A 16,285-nucleotide genomic window follows, 5' to 3' on the forward strand; every position below is an offset into this window, starting at 1 on the left:
CATTAAGTGCTATCTAATTTCTTACTGAATATTTTCCACAAAATGCCTCTGACTTAGATTTACTGTAATCGGATTAAAATTACTTGTTAGTTGACAGTTATCACTCGGCAGTACAGCACTGCTGCATTGTCTGCAGCCTGTCGCTCAGTTATAGGCGACTCACAGACATAGAGGGTCGCTTCCAAAGTGCTGTTACGTGTAAAGCGGAACTCTGTTGGACTGTCATTGAGGTATGAGGGGAACACAAGATGCTCTGTCAACAGCACATTTTAGATGACCAATGACAAATGACTGCGGCAGACGATAAGTTTTGCAGCCTTGAATTTAAACCCATGTTACAACCTGACCACAACCTCGTGATGTGCAATGTATGCGAGAAGACGGCGCTCAACAACTTGCTGCAGAACTACTAATTACGCTCGCTTTGTTCAGAGCGATTAAAGCAAACCTCTAGCAGCAAACTCAACACAGAAATATGCCACTTTCAGCTCAAAAAGTAAGCAGTTATTTCTCCCTTTCTTTGATTACCTGAAACTATCATCACACTGGCTACAAGAGCTGATGCGTTATCAAGCGATGGGCAGTCCTGGTTGGCACCCAGTTACAGGTTACAGGCGACACAAGTACAGCACGTAGAAACGAAGCACACTGTTCAAAAGCAAGTAATCGGTTTTTGTGCACATACCTTCAACGTTTAGCTGCAGGCAGCTGCATTACCCGAAAGAGGGTACATACCACTCAGTTCAGAGTATGGGAACTTTCGAGAAGGCCGGCCGGAGTGGCCGAGCGGTTCTAGGCGCTACAGTCTGGAACCGCGCGACCGCTACGGTCGCAGGTTCGAGTCCTACCTCGGGCATGGATGTGTGTGATGTCCTTAGGTTCGCTAGGTTTAAGTAGTTCTAAGTTCTAGAGGATTGATGACCTCAGAAGTTAAGTCCCACAGTGCTCAGAGCCATTTGAACCATTTGAACCTTTCGAGAAGTCATTGTTCCACACATCACCAGTTACTCGTTTTGTATGCATTACAAGAGCCCTCCAGTTCATTTCTGTGACCTTTTCCATGCCGCAAATAGTTTCCGGACATTACTCACAGTTAACGTTTTACTTTCGCTAGCAACAAAACTTTTCACTTCGGCCCGAGTAAGTTCAGCTGTGTTAAAGTAGCGTTGATATGGTGTGGTCTTATGACTATGTGCGTATTCATAGGCTACTCCCTCGATAACGTATGTCGGGAATTGTGGCTTGTGCAGTGACACAAGTTCTAATAACTCTACTTTTTTCAGTGCAGTGTACCATCCACAGTAACTTCGCGTTGTCGTAACTTCTGAATAATACCTTCCTCTCGAGAGGATGGAGCTGGAGTCATGTCCTTTAAAGCTGAATGGTATGAAACATTGTCAAGAATAGCTACTGATGGAGTTTCTAAGCTTGGTAACAAAGTATTTTCGAACCAATTTAAAAATGTTTTATGAATAATATCTTGATGGTACTCTGACTTTTCATTTGAATTGAAAAGCGGTTATCAATGCGATAAGGGCGTAGTAAGTGCCAGTATGCAAAAGAAAAATTCTCCCACCTCTGCAGCTAGTAGTAACTTTGTCATCACTCCAGTCTTTCGTAACAGTATGACTAGCAGCCCCCATGTTACGTCGATCCAAACTATGTCCTCTAAATTAATATCTTACGCTTCACACAGAAATCTGCATCAGCGTGCAGCTATGTCTGCTCGTTCCACCGACGTTTTACGGCCTGAAATATTTTTGTATTTAAAACCGAGACTCTGTAGAACCAGTCACAACGATAAATTGTTGCCTTCAATAAGTTAGAATTCATGCATGCAATGTTGTACGAATTTTATCTGACGTAAGCTGATCTCAGAGATGACAATAATTGTATATGTGACGCAGAGTAGCGTCTTGGATAAAAAGATCCGGATTTATTACGCCTTTCCGAATGCCTCTCTTGTTGTCTTGCATTTGAAGGCAAGAGGATCCTCCTTCAGTTCGTCCCTTCACGTAGGTTTCTTTACCAATACGAAGTACGGTCGTTTCACTAAACTCAACAGCGGCAGCGGTTCGCCCGAGTTCTATGGAAACCGACACATCTCATTTTCCTCCTTCCTCTCAAAATATCCCCGGACATTGCATGAGACTTGTCACTATTGTCCTTTATACACAATTCCCTGTCCGACTTTCTTTCTCGATGGATCCGGGGTGTGCCCCTTTTATTTCGCATTTCATCAGACGTGATAGATACACCAAACACACACACACACACGCAACGCTGGTAACGAAATACATACGTTTCATACGTAGCATCAGTCAAATAATGGAAGTGAACTGACCGTTTGTTGTGTCAATTTGGCAACGGCGAATAGTTCGGGCATGACGTTGAGTGCTTTGTCAAGAGGGAAAGAGCTCGAGCGCGTGAAGTTTCAACCAAAGAAATAATTCCATCAGACTGTGGAAGATATTTCCATGTTACATTCTGTAGATTTTATTTACTTCATGGAGTTTTTTTTGTATAGCATTTCCTCCTGATTAAATCACTGCAAGACGATCAGCACATAGAAGTGATTTTAACTTTACCGAATCGGATAGTTGTACCCTAGTGTTTATCCTAGAATTCCATCTGTGAACTGCACAGTAAATGTAAGTACTGAAGAGGGGAGGGGATAAATTACAATCTTGTCTCATCCTTTTATTCATTTGCGCCTGTTCCGTATACATGCCTTCTGTAACTGAGATTACTTTATACAGACTTTTGAAAGAGATATAAGCTTTGTGCTCCATTATTCTCCGTAACTTTTCTCTAACCACATTATCAGAACCCTCTTCAACATGCATAAAAGCAATAAGTATTTCTTTAGTAAACCCCCTCTGCTCCTCAATAACATGTAAAATAAAATCTGCATAAGTCGTTGATCGTCTCTTTCTAAATCCTACCTGTTCTTTCACTGGTAAATATTTTGGTAAAAGTTTTTATGTTGTGTCAAGTAAAATGACCCTTCTACAGTTTTCACGTACACGACACGCAGATCAAAACTGCACACATTATCCCATTCTGAGGCACTCGCGAAATCCATTTGTCTGTTCAGATGTAATATCCAGCATGGAATTTATTCAGTCGCTGATATTCCTCGTACTGTTCATATTAATGACGTTCATGCATTGTTTCAACTGCAAGTACACGATCCTCGTTCACTGTCCTTGTATACTCAGCTGCACGTCACCGTTCATATTTTGTTCACCGTCAGATCCTATCCTCCCACCGATCTTGTTCCGCACGTTATTTTCAGCAATTTACGAATAGCTGCGCACCGGCACACAAAGCGGCGAGTACATTCCGTCACAGTCTATCAATAGTTCATTCTCGACTTCTTTACAAGCTATCATAACCATGAAGGTATAATAACGGGAGATAGCGCTACAGATTTACGATGTACGTTGCTCTGAAGCCGGTGCTGCCATGTTAGATACTTCGAAACACCAGCAGACTACTGTTTAAGATCGTTCTAAATTTCTGTCGTATGCAAGCAACTGCCATTTTAAATGGTAAATATTACACTGCTTTCGTGAATAACACAGAGTGAGGAGGAAATTTTCAGACGTTTTTCCAGCCTAGCATGCGTATTTGTTTCATGTTCCCGAAAAGGTTGAGAACATATTTTTCTATGTTTGGTCGATTTACAGTCTTTCCTCCTCACAGCGTTGACCCACAGAGCTCTTCGAGTTGGACTGATATGATCATGAAAGTGAAAGTAAACAACGCAACCACAATTCACGCATGCAAAATAAAATATCTCTTTAAATAGTCCAAATACGAATGAAATATGATTCCTTTGCGCTTTAGACCATGATCAGAACGAAATGACACAAGCTGGCATTTTTGAGAAAATTCTTCCACCAGAGCTTAATGTTAGCGGCAACCGACATGACTTCAGCTTCAAGCTTGTGACGTCGTGACAACTCCGCTTGTATCTTCATGCTGATAACAAATGACATACATTGGCTACACAGAGCAGTATCGTTATAGCGGATATGATTATATGCACTCAACGAACTCAATTATTTGCTGAATACGTTCCAGTCTCTATCTTCCTCCACAGTTCTTACGTGTCCCTCTAGTACCACGGAAATTATTCCCGATGTTTTAACACATGCCCTGTTCTTCTTCTCAGTGTATTTCGCATTTTCCTCCCTTCGCTAGTTACGCAGTGTACCACCTCATTTCATATCATAACAGTCCACCAAATTTTATGCACCGTTCTGGAATCCCACATTTCAGACCCTTTAATCGCCTACTTTCCGAGTTTTCTCACTGTCTATGATTCACCTCCATGCAATGCTGTGCTCTAGACGTACGAGTGCATTGTCAGAAATTTCTTCCTCAAGTTAAGGTCTATGTCTGACACTAACAGACTTGTTTTACCGATGAACGCCTCCTTTGCCTGTACTAATCTGCTTATTGTGTATATTCTTCTTGCTTTGTCCGTTATGATTTATTTTGGTTCCAAGGTAACAGTATTCTTTCGTCTATATGTCATCCGCAATTTCGATGTCAATGTTATGGCTAGCCATTTCTGCTACTTCTCATTACTGCCGTCGTCCTTTGGTGTACACTAAATTTATATTCTGTGGTGATCAGGCTGTTCATTCCATTCAACAGATTCGGTAATCCTTCCTCACTTTCAAAGATCTAATTGACATCAGTTCATCCTGAATTTTAATACCTCTAATAAAGCTTGTGTTTCAAACGTCATTGCTTCTTCGGTGTGCAGTTTGAATAGTAGGGCAGAAACATTGCATCCCTTTCTCATAACACCCTCTTGGTTCTGTTACATATTGTATATCACTCTTCTTCATGTAATCTAAAATAACTGAGCTATATGACAATGGTGTACCGGACAGTAGTCGCAACCTAGCGCTTTCTCTCATTGTTTCAATGATGGCTATCCAGTAACAAAGCAGATGCCACTTACTCTGCGCCATCGTAAATGTATCTCGTTTGAAATCTGTAGTGTGGATTCTTCATCAAAGTGCTTATGCTGCTGTCTTCACATAAACGTGCTATTTACAGCTAAGGCCTACTTCACAAATGTCGATTACTGTAAGAGTCAGAATATCCACATCTCGGACTTTGATGCATAAGCGATTCTTGTAAAATGTCACAACAAAGAATTTCCATGAAAATTTGGACTAGAATAGTTCGTATATATCTCTATGTCCTGTACTTCTGAAGCCATGTCTGATGGAACAGCTTACCATCAGGTACTGCACCCTTCACGGAGTTACTTGCCTCAGCTATTTGCAAAAACCTTTGTTTATATAACATGAGCCGCAACATAGTTCAGTAATGACGTGCGAGCATGGTTAACTGGTTGGATCAAATAGTGTCAACAACCTTCTGAATCACTGTAGGGCACCTTTAGTGTCAACAAAAGCCTTTATACTCCGCGAAATACGTGCATGTATAAACAGTGCTCCCATTTCCTCAGAAATTCTGGAGGTCAGCGTCTTCAGCCGTTTCTCAGTACACAACAAAATGGCTCCATGCTGTTCTAAATCTACTGACTGAGAAAGTGAGAGAAGATCTGTTATCAACATGATTATTTATACTTATTCCTTTATCTGTACTAAAATTTTAGATTTGTTTTTATTTTGAGATACAGTAAGAAATTCGGCAAACGTGGAACATATACCAAACGGTTTAATGGCATGCCCACATGTTCCCAAGGTTGTTTCGAGAAAGCTGCAGAAGTTTCACTGTGTAGGCGTTACACGTATTCCATAGAGACCCAATCTCTCCCCAAACGGTTTCCACGTTTTTGGAGCCCTGAAGAAAGATATTCGTGGTGGCCGATTTACATCGGACGAAGAGGTGCTTGCCTGAGTACAATCATGGTTCCGTAATCAACCGCAGGCATTTTTTCCATTAAGGTATTGATCGCTTTGCCTCACAATCAGATATATGTATTAACAGTTGTGGCAGTTACTTTTGAAATAATAAACAGTTTACTTACTTTTTTTCCGTCCGTCTCGTTTCAATTGGACTGCACAGCAATATAGCTGTAGAATTATTTTTATCAAATTTTGCCATATTCGATTCGTTTTCTTTCCAATAAATAGTTAAAAGTTTTTCTTGTGATAACCATTTCGATTTACTCGCAATATACGCAAAATTATATAGGTAACTGCATACCGCAGTCTCCACTTGAGCTAGTAGCTAAAGTGTATTTTTTGATACTAACTTATATTTCTTTGCTACAATTTTTTTTCTTGGTATCCGTTACTCCTGTGCTCACTGTTTTACTTGCGTTTCAAAATATGGCCAAGTATATGACACTATAGTCGCCATGTTGTTGAGGTCTCTCATGCCTTCTTACTACATCACTGGTCATAACCGGCTGCTAGTACCGTAATTTTTACTTTAATAGCAGCAGTTTTATTCTCTAAAGGATCACTTTTAAAAGAATTCTAGACGTCATAAGAGCAGAAACAGTAATTCACGCACTCTGCCGGAAAAAATTGATACATCTGGAAAGATGTAGTCAATGTTGATCGGATGATAGCACATGCCACCTGGGGGATAGTAAATGTACTGATAATGATTTCAACCAACGCATAGCGTAGTGGAAAATGTATCAGAGCGCCATCTGTGTCTACCCTGCAACAGGGAATGCTCACAGCCAGAAGGCTCAGTGTGGTCTAGACGTGTGAAGCAAGCAGGCAACCACGCCACGGAGAAGCACTCGTGCTTCCTACGGACAACTGAGCGAGTTTGAAAGCGGTTGCTCTCCGAGTGGCGGAATGGTCCTTTCGGAGAACTTGCACAGCATTTGGACGGTGGTATTAACGGTCGCGTGAACATTCTCACACCCGCAGACGAGGTTCTGGATGCATACGCAGCACGACGCCCGCCAGGCCCGTCGTATTGCAAGGGCAGCAGTGACACACCGTACAGCTATCACAGCACAGATAAGAGGGCTCGTGAGCCCAGACGTGTCAACACGAACTGTTGTGAACCAGTTATTAGCATTTGGACTACCGGCAGCACAACTCTAGCCCATCTTACACTCATGCCTCAGGATCGACATACACGGCTGGACTGCTGTCGTCAGAGGATTACTTGGAAAGTGGAATGTCGCGCCGTGGTGTTCGGCAATGAAAGCAGATTCTCCCTGCACGCAAGTGTGGTTGTTTGCGCGGACGATGTAGACCTGAGCGCTGTCTCGTAGAGTGCATTCGTCCAAGACACAACGGCCCCACCGCAAGCCTGCAGTGTGATAAGCTACAACTCTCGTCCACCTTCGATATATCTAGAGGAGGCGCTAACCAGCGGTCGGTACGTGCAGAATGTTATCAGACCCGTTCCCTTCTCCTTCTTGCAATAGGAAGATTGTGCGTATGCGTCGTCTAGGTAGATTAGATTAGATTAGTACTTGTTCCATAGATCATGAATACGAAACTTCGTAATGATGTGGAACATGTCGGGTTAATAAAAGGTGTCTATCCAAGATATTACATTACACAAAATATTACATGACACTTAATATTTTTAATTTTTTTTTTTGTTGGGGGTGGCCAAATTACTCACTTACTATAACTTACTATATCCAAAAATTCATCTAATGAGTAGGAGGAGTTGCCATTCAGAAATTCTTTTAATTTCCTTTCAAATGGTATATGGCTATCTGTCAGACTTTTGAAGCTATTAGGTAAGTGACGAAAGACATTTGTGGTAGCATAATTTACACCCTTCTGAGCCAAAGTTAGATTTAACCTTGAGTATTGAAGATCATCCTTTCTCTTAGTGTTGCAGCCATGTACACTGCTATTACTTTTGAATTCGTTCGGATTGTTAATAACAAATTTCGTAAGTGAATATATATATATATATATATATATATATATATATATGTGTGTGTGTGTGTGTGTGTGTGTGTGTGTGTGTGTGTGTGTGTGTGTGTCAAAATCCCCAGCTCCCTAAATAAGTGTCTGCAGGATGATCTTGGATGAGCTCCAGCAATTAATATGATAACACGCTTTTGTGCAATGAACACTCTTCTCCTCGATTATGAGTTACCCCAGAATATGATTCCATACGAAAGCAGAGAATGAAAATAAGCGTGGTAAGCTAATTTACTGAGATGTATATCGCCATAATTTGCAATGACCCTAACAACATAAGTAGCTGAACTCAAACGTTTCAGCAGATCTTCAGTGTGTTTTTTTCCAGTTCAACCCCTCATCAATGCGTACAACTAGAAATTTTGAATATTCTACCTTAGCTACCGATTTCTGATCGAAGTCTATATTTATTAATGGTGTCATTCCATTTACTGTGTGGAACTGTATATACTATGTTTTGTCAAAGTTTAATGAGAGCCCGTTTGCAGAGAACCACTTAATGATTTTCTGAAAAACATCGTTTACAGTTTCACCAATTAATTCTTGTCTGTTGGGTGTGATAGCTATAGAATGGCTCTCACTCGTCTTGTTAGGTTTAGGTTCTCCGAGGTGGATGGACGAACTGTGGCAGAGCAGTCCAATTAGTGATACACAAATATACACTTTACTGCACTGCGAGACTTAAGTTCTACAGCAGGTCGCTGGATGTGCTTGCGAATAGATACAACTCTGCCAATCACTATAGTAAACACTCGTCCCCGCGTGAGGCTACAGGCGCCTCCACTTGTAGACTAAGTGTCACAGGCTGATCTCCTCCACGAACTGTAGCTACGACCTGACGAACTGTGTCCCTGGAATTCTGTGCTAGAAATGTCGTACCCCAACGCCCAATATGAACCACCCGCTGCTGTCTGTGGCCGTTGCTTATCACAACGAGGAAGTTCATCTGACTTGCGGTGGCACGGAGGTTGCTAATGGAAAATTTGGAAATTTGTGCCGGTCGGGTGGCCGTACGGTCCTAGGCGCTCCAGTCTGGAACCACGTGACCGCTACGGTCGCAGGTCCGAATCCTGCCTCGGGAATGGATGTGTGTGATGTCCTTAGGTTAGTTAGGTTTAAGTAGTTCTGAGTTCTAGGGCACTGATGACCACAGATGTTAAGTCCCATAGTGCTCAGAACCATTCGAACCATTTTTTTGGAAATTTGTGGTAAGATCTTACGGGACCATACTGCTGAAGTCATCGGTCCCTAAGCTTACGCACTGTTTAATCTAACCTAAGATAACTTACGTAAAGACAACACACACACCCGTGCCCGAGGGAGGACTCGAACCTCCGACGGAGGGAGCCACGCGGACCGTGACAAGACGTTTCAGACCGCGCGGCTACCTCTCGCGGCGGTTGCTAACGGGGCCGCCCTTGTGGTTGGCAACGAACTTCAAAGAAATGGCTCTGAGCACTATGGGACTCAACTGCTGAGGTCATTAGTCCCCTAGAACTTAGAACTAGTTAAACCTAACTAACCTAAGGACATCACAAACATCCATGCCCGAGGCAGGATTCGAACCTGCGACCGTAGCGGTCTTGCGGCTCCAGACTGCAGCGCCTTTAACCGCACGGCCACTTCGGCCGGCGCACGAACTTCAAAGAGTTGCCCTTAGCGCCTGTGCAAAATTGCCTCAGCGCGACTGCTGCGGTTGCGTCCACTGTCGAGGACGCAACAAAAAGTAATGTGTTTTTCCAACAGGACAATGCTCGCCCACACAATGTCCGTGACATGCTCTGCGAGACGTGCAGAAACTTCACTGGCCTGAACGATCTACAGACTTATCTCCAATGGAGCACATGTGAGACAAGATGTGACGAGAAGTCACTCGTGCGACTCGTCAACCAACAACTCTTACAGAAGCACGTGAATATGTTCAGCAGGCGTGGCATAACATACCCCAGGACAGGACAATATTCGCCATCTGTACAATCGTTTGGATGCCAGAGTCAGCTACTGCATTGCCGCTCATGGAGGCTACACTGCATACTGATATGTGTGTTTCAGCATGCGTCAATACCTGGTACCTCAGAAATGGTTGTACTATTGCTCTGTAAATGTAGTCATTTTATGTACTTCATATTCACTATCCCAACAATAAATCTACATTGGAAACCTCTAGAAGGAATTACTATAGTTCAAATGGCTCTAAGCACTATGGGACTTAACTTCTGAGGTCATCAGTCCCCTAGAACTTAGAACTACTTAAACCTAACTAACCTAAGGACATCACACACATCCATGCCCGAGGCAGCATTCGAACCTGCGAACGTAGCGCTCGCGCGGTTCCAGACTGAAGCGCCTCGGAGCGCTCGGCCACACCGGCCGACTTCATAAGTTGTTCCAAAGAAATTATTCCATATTTTAAAATGCTTTTCTACACTTTTCATTCCATTCTAAATACCAATCACTAGCCACGCCACACACACACTGTTAACTGACATCAGGACCATGACAACGAAGTTTGATTTCAATTTTGTGCACCGCGAATTCCCATTTGCTTGTATGAAAAATTGAGTCATAATCCCAACATAATGTCATATTCAACTAATAAAGAGGATAATATGTTAGCATTATCCATCGCAGACCTTTGCTGTAAGGATTACCAGGAAAAAAATTTGCAGTCAAAGTGTGTTGTGAAGCGACAGAGATGTTTTATTATCATTCACATGTGTTACATTGATGATCAAACTTCTAGTCTGTTTTGTCCAACAATCTTTCACTCTATACAACGTTTTGCTGAGCAGGTGCTTTTCAGCTGCCGTTACTTCCATGTTGCCACCAAAACACAAGAACTAACCGCGATGATGTTCTTCCAGAGCCGGCTGGTTTGGCCGAGCGGTTCTAGGCGCTTCAGTCTGGAACCGCGCGACCGCTACGGTCGCAGGTTCGAATCCTGCCTCGGGCATGGATGTGTGTGATGTCCTTAGGTTAGTTAGGTTTAAGTAGTTCTAAGTTCTAGGGGACTTATGTCCTCAGATGTTAATTCCTATAGTGCTCAGAGTCATTTGAACCATTCTTCCAGACAAAGAGGTGAAAAATTCGCTATTCTCTCTGACTTCTTCGTATGAACGACTGTGAAAGGTGTTGTGTACGAAAGAAATATCAGGAAGAAAATGAAAATCATAATATGCAACTACTGCAAAGAAAAGTTTGACCAATTTCAAAGTGCAGTTCGAAGATTATGAATCGGCGATTTTTTGTGGAGCTCTGTCAGTGGTAGTCATAGTTTTACATGTATATGAATTTAGTGTTATTGTATGTACACAGTGTCGTGACATTCATTTTTAGTTACTCGAGAATTTGGTTTAGTTTCCCTTGACAGTAATAAGAGTCCGACTGTCAAATAAATAAAAAACAACGAATAAACATGCCGGAGTTAGAGGCGAGTTGCGCTCCGTGTTGAATAAACATGAAGGACAATATTTCTTCAGTCAGATTCTAGCGAGTCTCAGCTTGCTGTCTGAATCAATAACCTTGCAACGAAATCGAGTTAGCTACTACAGGAAAACTTGTAACTTTGTTTACGGTTGGGGGAAACGCGATCTCCTGCGCGGGGATTAAGTTGTCTCCAGAGATTAAGTTTTCCAGCCCAGAGGTGTTCCTTACCTCCACGGTGTCGCTGCGCTCTTGTACGTGTACTGGTGTACCCACTGAGAAAGAGCGGAGAGGCCACTAGTACTCTGGAACACCTGGGCACAACCTAGTTATCATTTTTACTATTTTAAAAGGGCCTTGGTTCGTGGCCCAGCGGACAGTACAGCACACAGTTTTCATCTACCAGCAAGTTTCATTTTTGTAGTCGTTTGTTATTTAATTCTAAGAGTCGTTCACATACTAATTAAAAATAAAGAGCTACATGGTGCTTAACACGTGTAATTAATGAACTGAGATAAAGTTTGATCAAATTAAAGGTAAGTTAATTTTATCGTAATTACGGAAATACTAAGGCAGTGGTTTCTACAGGAAATCGAGGATGATGAAAGTGAAAACTTTTTATGAGTTAGTGGAACAATTTGATAACTTCAAGTACCTCCGATGCAAAATAACCAGTAACACGACATTTGATCACGAACTATACATGACTATAGCAAAAGAAATGTTCTGCAGAAGGCGCAGTATTTTCTCTGGTCCACTACATAATTAATTAAGAGAGTAGTTCTCCATGGAGTATTGGCCTGCACGGTGTCAAAACTTGGCGATGGATAGATGTAAAATGCGTATATTGTTTTCAAGTGTGGATCTGGGAAACAACGAAGGTGTAAAATGCAGAGATAAAATAAGGAATTAGGCTGTTTTTCTCAGGATGAAGGAGAAAAAACAAATTCTGGATACAATTAAGAGAAGGAAAATAAATTCAGTAGGACAACGAATGAGAAGAGACTGCATAATGGACGATGGACTAGAAGGAATGTTGGCGGGAAACGGAACAGGGAGAGAAGCAGATACCAGCTAAGTGGTGATATCGTAGTAAATGCATTGAAATGGTGCGGAATGGAAAGTGAAGAACCTGGAGGGTTGGAGAATGCTGAAATTGTAGTGATGGACCTGCCTAATGGGCACAATCATTCATCGCCGTCATCATCATCATCATCTTTGTGAAGCAATATTTCAGGTGTTAAACGTAGGTCCTCGCGATCAAAATTGAGGATACAAATACATATTACAAAAATGTATGTGTATATGTCCCACATCTCCTCCTAAACCACTGAATCGATTTCTACCAAACATGGTATCATTCATTTATTTTCAATTTATTACTTCTTTGCTCCCGGCGGAGATTCGAGTCCTCCCTCGGGCATGGGTGTGTATGTTTGTCCTTAGTATAATTTAGATTACGTAGTGTGTAAGTTTAGGGACTGATGACCTTAGCAGTTAAGTCCCATAAGATTTCACACACATTAGAACATTTTGAACGTCTTTGCTACTAGCTCTATTCGTATTATTTCGTAGATAGTAGCCACATATCCCGATTAATGTACCTATAGAAACGTATCATCGTATGACATAGTTCAAGAGATATGACTGAGACGCGTGAAAAAACGCCCCACGATGCTTGAAGCTTAGGTACATTTGTTTTTTACTGCTAAGACACTGCTACAATAGATTCAACTGCTCAACGCAAACGGCTGTGGGAGAAAACAATGGCCGTCTGTAGAGCTATGAAGAAGGCACAGATCCGTTCACAAAATCGCGCCCAGCGTACAGAAACTGTGTGGAATTTCCTCATACCGAATCTACTTTGGGAGTTCATAAAAGGTATTAATAAACCAAAGGTCACATGTCACATTGACAAAATGAGTACCCATCAATGCTGGATTTGTCATGTAGTGACGAATAAATGGAGGTCAATTTGTAAGCTGACTCTGATTTGTATCCTCATTATGTACGGATATTTTACATCTGTGGCAATATCTAGAACTGCGTGTACTATCCCAGAAATTCCTATTCGTAAAAAAAGAGGTATTTTTCACATATGATACATGAACAGCCCTTATGGATTTTCTGCCATTAGTGACGAAGATCCTAAGTTTTGCTCCTGAGAGGGATTCTTACATAAAAAGAATTATCGTTTTGGATTCGTCCGTCATTGTTTCGAAATGACTGTAGATTGGAAAAAAAGTCACTGAGAGCCATCAGCCTTGAGGACACAGCTGCGGAGCGTGGCAGACGTGCCAGCAGCTGTAGAAGTTTCTATTACTGCACAGTAATTAGTTTAAAATGATAACTGAATCAAGACCCTAAGCTGTCGACAGGCGTTGATATACATTAACGGGGACAGTTGAAAATGTATGCCCCAGCCCGGGATCTCCTGCTTACATGGAAGACGCTCTATCCATCTTTTTTTTTTTCGTTTTGGTCGGTATTGTTCGTTGCGTTTGGTCTGGGTGGACGTCACAAGACATCCATGCAAGTTGATCGTTGATGCCTTTACTCAGATCTTTTATTACAGAGAGCAAACAGCCCTCTGACCGAACATGCTAAGCTACCATGCCGGCATCCATCTGAGCCACCGAGGGCACAGAGGAAAGAGCGATTGCAGGGACTTATCCATTGCACGCTCCCCGTGAGACCCACATTCCCAAATTAATGTCCACACACTATGTGATGTGTCGACAGAAGTTCCGACACAGTGTGGTTTTAGGAGACCGAAATGCACGCTATAAGCTCACGCAGGCTAGAGAGGTCTGAAACAGGATACGTAATGAATGCTAGAAAGAAAAGTACGTAGCTGCTGGAATACTTAACTTTAATCCATCATTGTTGTACATCGCTCTTGATGATACAAGTGACTCTCTGATAGATACAGGCACTGTAATGCTAATGGCGCCTTGCTAGGTCGTAGCCATTGACTTAGCTGAAGGCTATTCTAACTATCTGCTCGGCACAGGAGCGAGGCTTCGTCAGTGTGCATCGCTAGCTAAGTCGTCCGTACAATTGGGGCGAGTGCTAGTCCGTCTCTCGAGACCTGCCGTGTGGTGGCGCTCGGTCTGCTATCACTGGCAGTGGCGACACGCGGGTCCTACATGTACTAATGGACCGCGGCCGATTTAAAGCTACCACCTAGCAAGTGTGGTGTCTGGCGGTGACACCACACACTACATTCGTAGTGCCCCTGCCCTACACTCATTACTCACGACAGACAGTCTTACTGAGTCCCGTAAGAGTTCGGGCAATGCATGTGCTTCCAGCACAGAAGAAGAAGGTCATTGGCCTGTTAGCCATAACTATATGAAAATGGTATCCGTTCTTTCGGACATGTCCAAAAGAACAGATACCATCAGTGACCATGCAGCTCTCTCAGAATGAAATGATAATTAAATCAAGACCCTCAGCTGTCGACAGGCGTTGATATACATTAATGGGGACAGTTGAAAATGTGTGGCCCGACCGGGACTCGAACCCGGAATCTCCTGCTTACATGGCAGACGCTCCATCCATCTGAGCCACCGAGGGCACAGAGGATACTGCGACTGCAGGGACTTATCCCTTTCACGCTCCCCATGAGTCCCACATTCCCAACTTAATGTCCACGCACTACATTCGTAGTGCCCCTGCCCATTACACTCATTACTCGCGGCAGACAGTATTACCGAGTCCCGTAAGAGTTTGGGCAATGCGTGTGCATCCACACAGAAGAAGGTGAATGGCCGGTTAGCATTAACTACATGGAGATGGTATCTGTTCTTTCGGACATGTCCGAAAGGGGAGCGTGCAAGGGATAAATCCCTGCAGTCGCACTACCCTCTGTGCCCTCGGTGGCTCAGATGGAGAGAGAGTCTGCCATCTAAGCAGGAGATCCCGGGTTCGAGTCCCGGTCGGGGCACACATTTTCAACTAACCCCGTTGATGTATATCAACGCCTGTCGACAACTTAGGATCTTGATTTAATTATCATTTCTTTCTGAGAGAGCTGCATGGTTTAGTTTTTGCTCTCACGAGCTTCTGCGAAGCAGTAAATTGTGTTTGTGCATTTTACTGTATTGACTAGTCTATACTGTCTTATTCTAAGTTTTTAGCTGGCCGGTGTGGCCGTGCGGTTCTAGGCGCTGTGATGTGATGTCCTTAGGTTAGTTAGGTTTAATTAGTTCTAAGTTCTAGGCGACTGATGACCTCAGAAGTTAAGTCGCATAGTGCTCAGAGCCATTTGAACCATTTTCTAAGTTTTTGCGTAAATTTTACTGCATCTGCATTGTGTGAATTGACTTCGAAGAGTAGTAAAAGCAGAAGTAGCGTAGCAGCAGAAGCTGGTGCTAGGGTTAGTGTGATACACGATCTAGTCACTTTAATGTGACTACCACCTATGTTCAACGTCAAAGAGCAATAATCACTCACAGACGGTAGGTGTCATCACACGCAGTGAAGCGTATATAAAGCGCGTCAGAGAGACGAGTAAAGAAGCGCAGTCGTTGAAACTTGCTGGCAGATTAAAACTGTGTGTGGAACCGAAACTCGAACTCGGGATATCTGCCTTTCGCGGGTAAGTGCTCCACCGACTGAGAACCAAAGCGAGAATTTACCCGCGAAAGACAAAATTTATGAATTCGAGTCTCGGTCCAGCGCAGTTTTTACCTGCCAGGAATTTTCATATCAGCGCTCATTCCGCTGCAGAGCGAAAATTTCATTCTGGAGTGCAGTCGTTGTCATGATGCGGTAACGGAGCGATTTATGTGACGTCTACATCTACATCTACATCTAAATGACTACTCTGCAATTCACATTTAAGTGCTTGGCAGAGGGTTCATCGAACCCGCGAAAGACAAAATTTATGAATTCGAGTCTCGGTCCAGCGCAGTTTTTACCTGTCAGGAATTTTCATATCAGCGCTC

The 16,285-nt window shown here is 42.8% G+C and overlaps 1 protein-coding gene and 1 non-coding gene across 2 annotated transcripts in view; both read left to right on the forward strand.

The window, feature by feature from the left end:
- Positions 1–16,285, forward strand: part of LOC126198673 (synaptic vesicular amine transporter) — an 857,338-nt gene that overhangs the window by 658,221 nt on the left and 182,832 nt on the right. The gene's annotated exons all lie outside the window — the stretch shown is intronic.
- On the forward strand, positions 15,208–15,282 carry Trnar-ucu (transfer RNA arginine (anticodon UCU)). The gene has a single exon. It is a non-coding gene; the product is annotated as a tRNA-Arg (tRNA).

This window comes from Schistocerca nitens, chromosome 1 (genome assembly GCF_023898315.1).
Source record: "Schistocerca nitens isolate TAMUIC-IGC-003100 chromosome 1, iqSchNite1.1, whole genome shotgun sequence".
Classification (NCBI taxonomy): Eukaryota; Metazoa; Arthropoda; class Insecta; order Orthoptera; family Acrididae; genus Schistocerca; species Schistocerca nitens.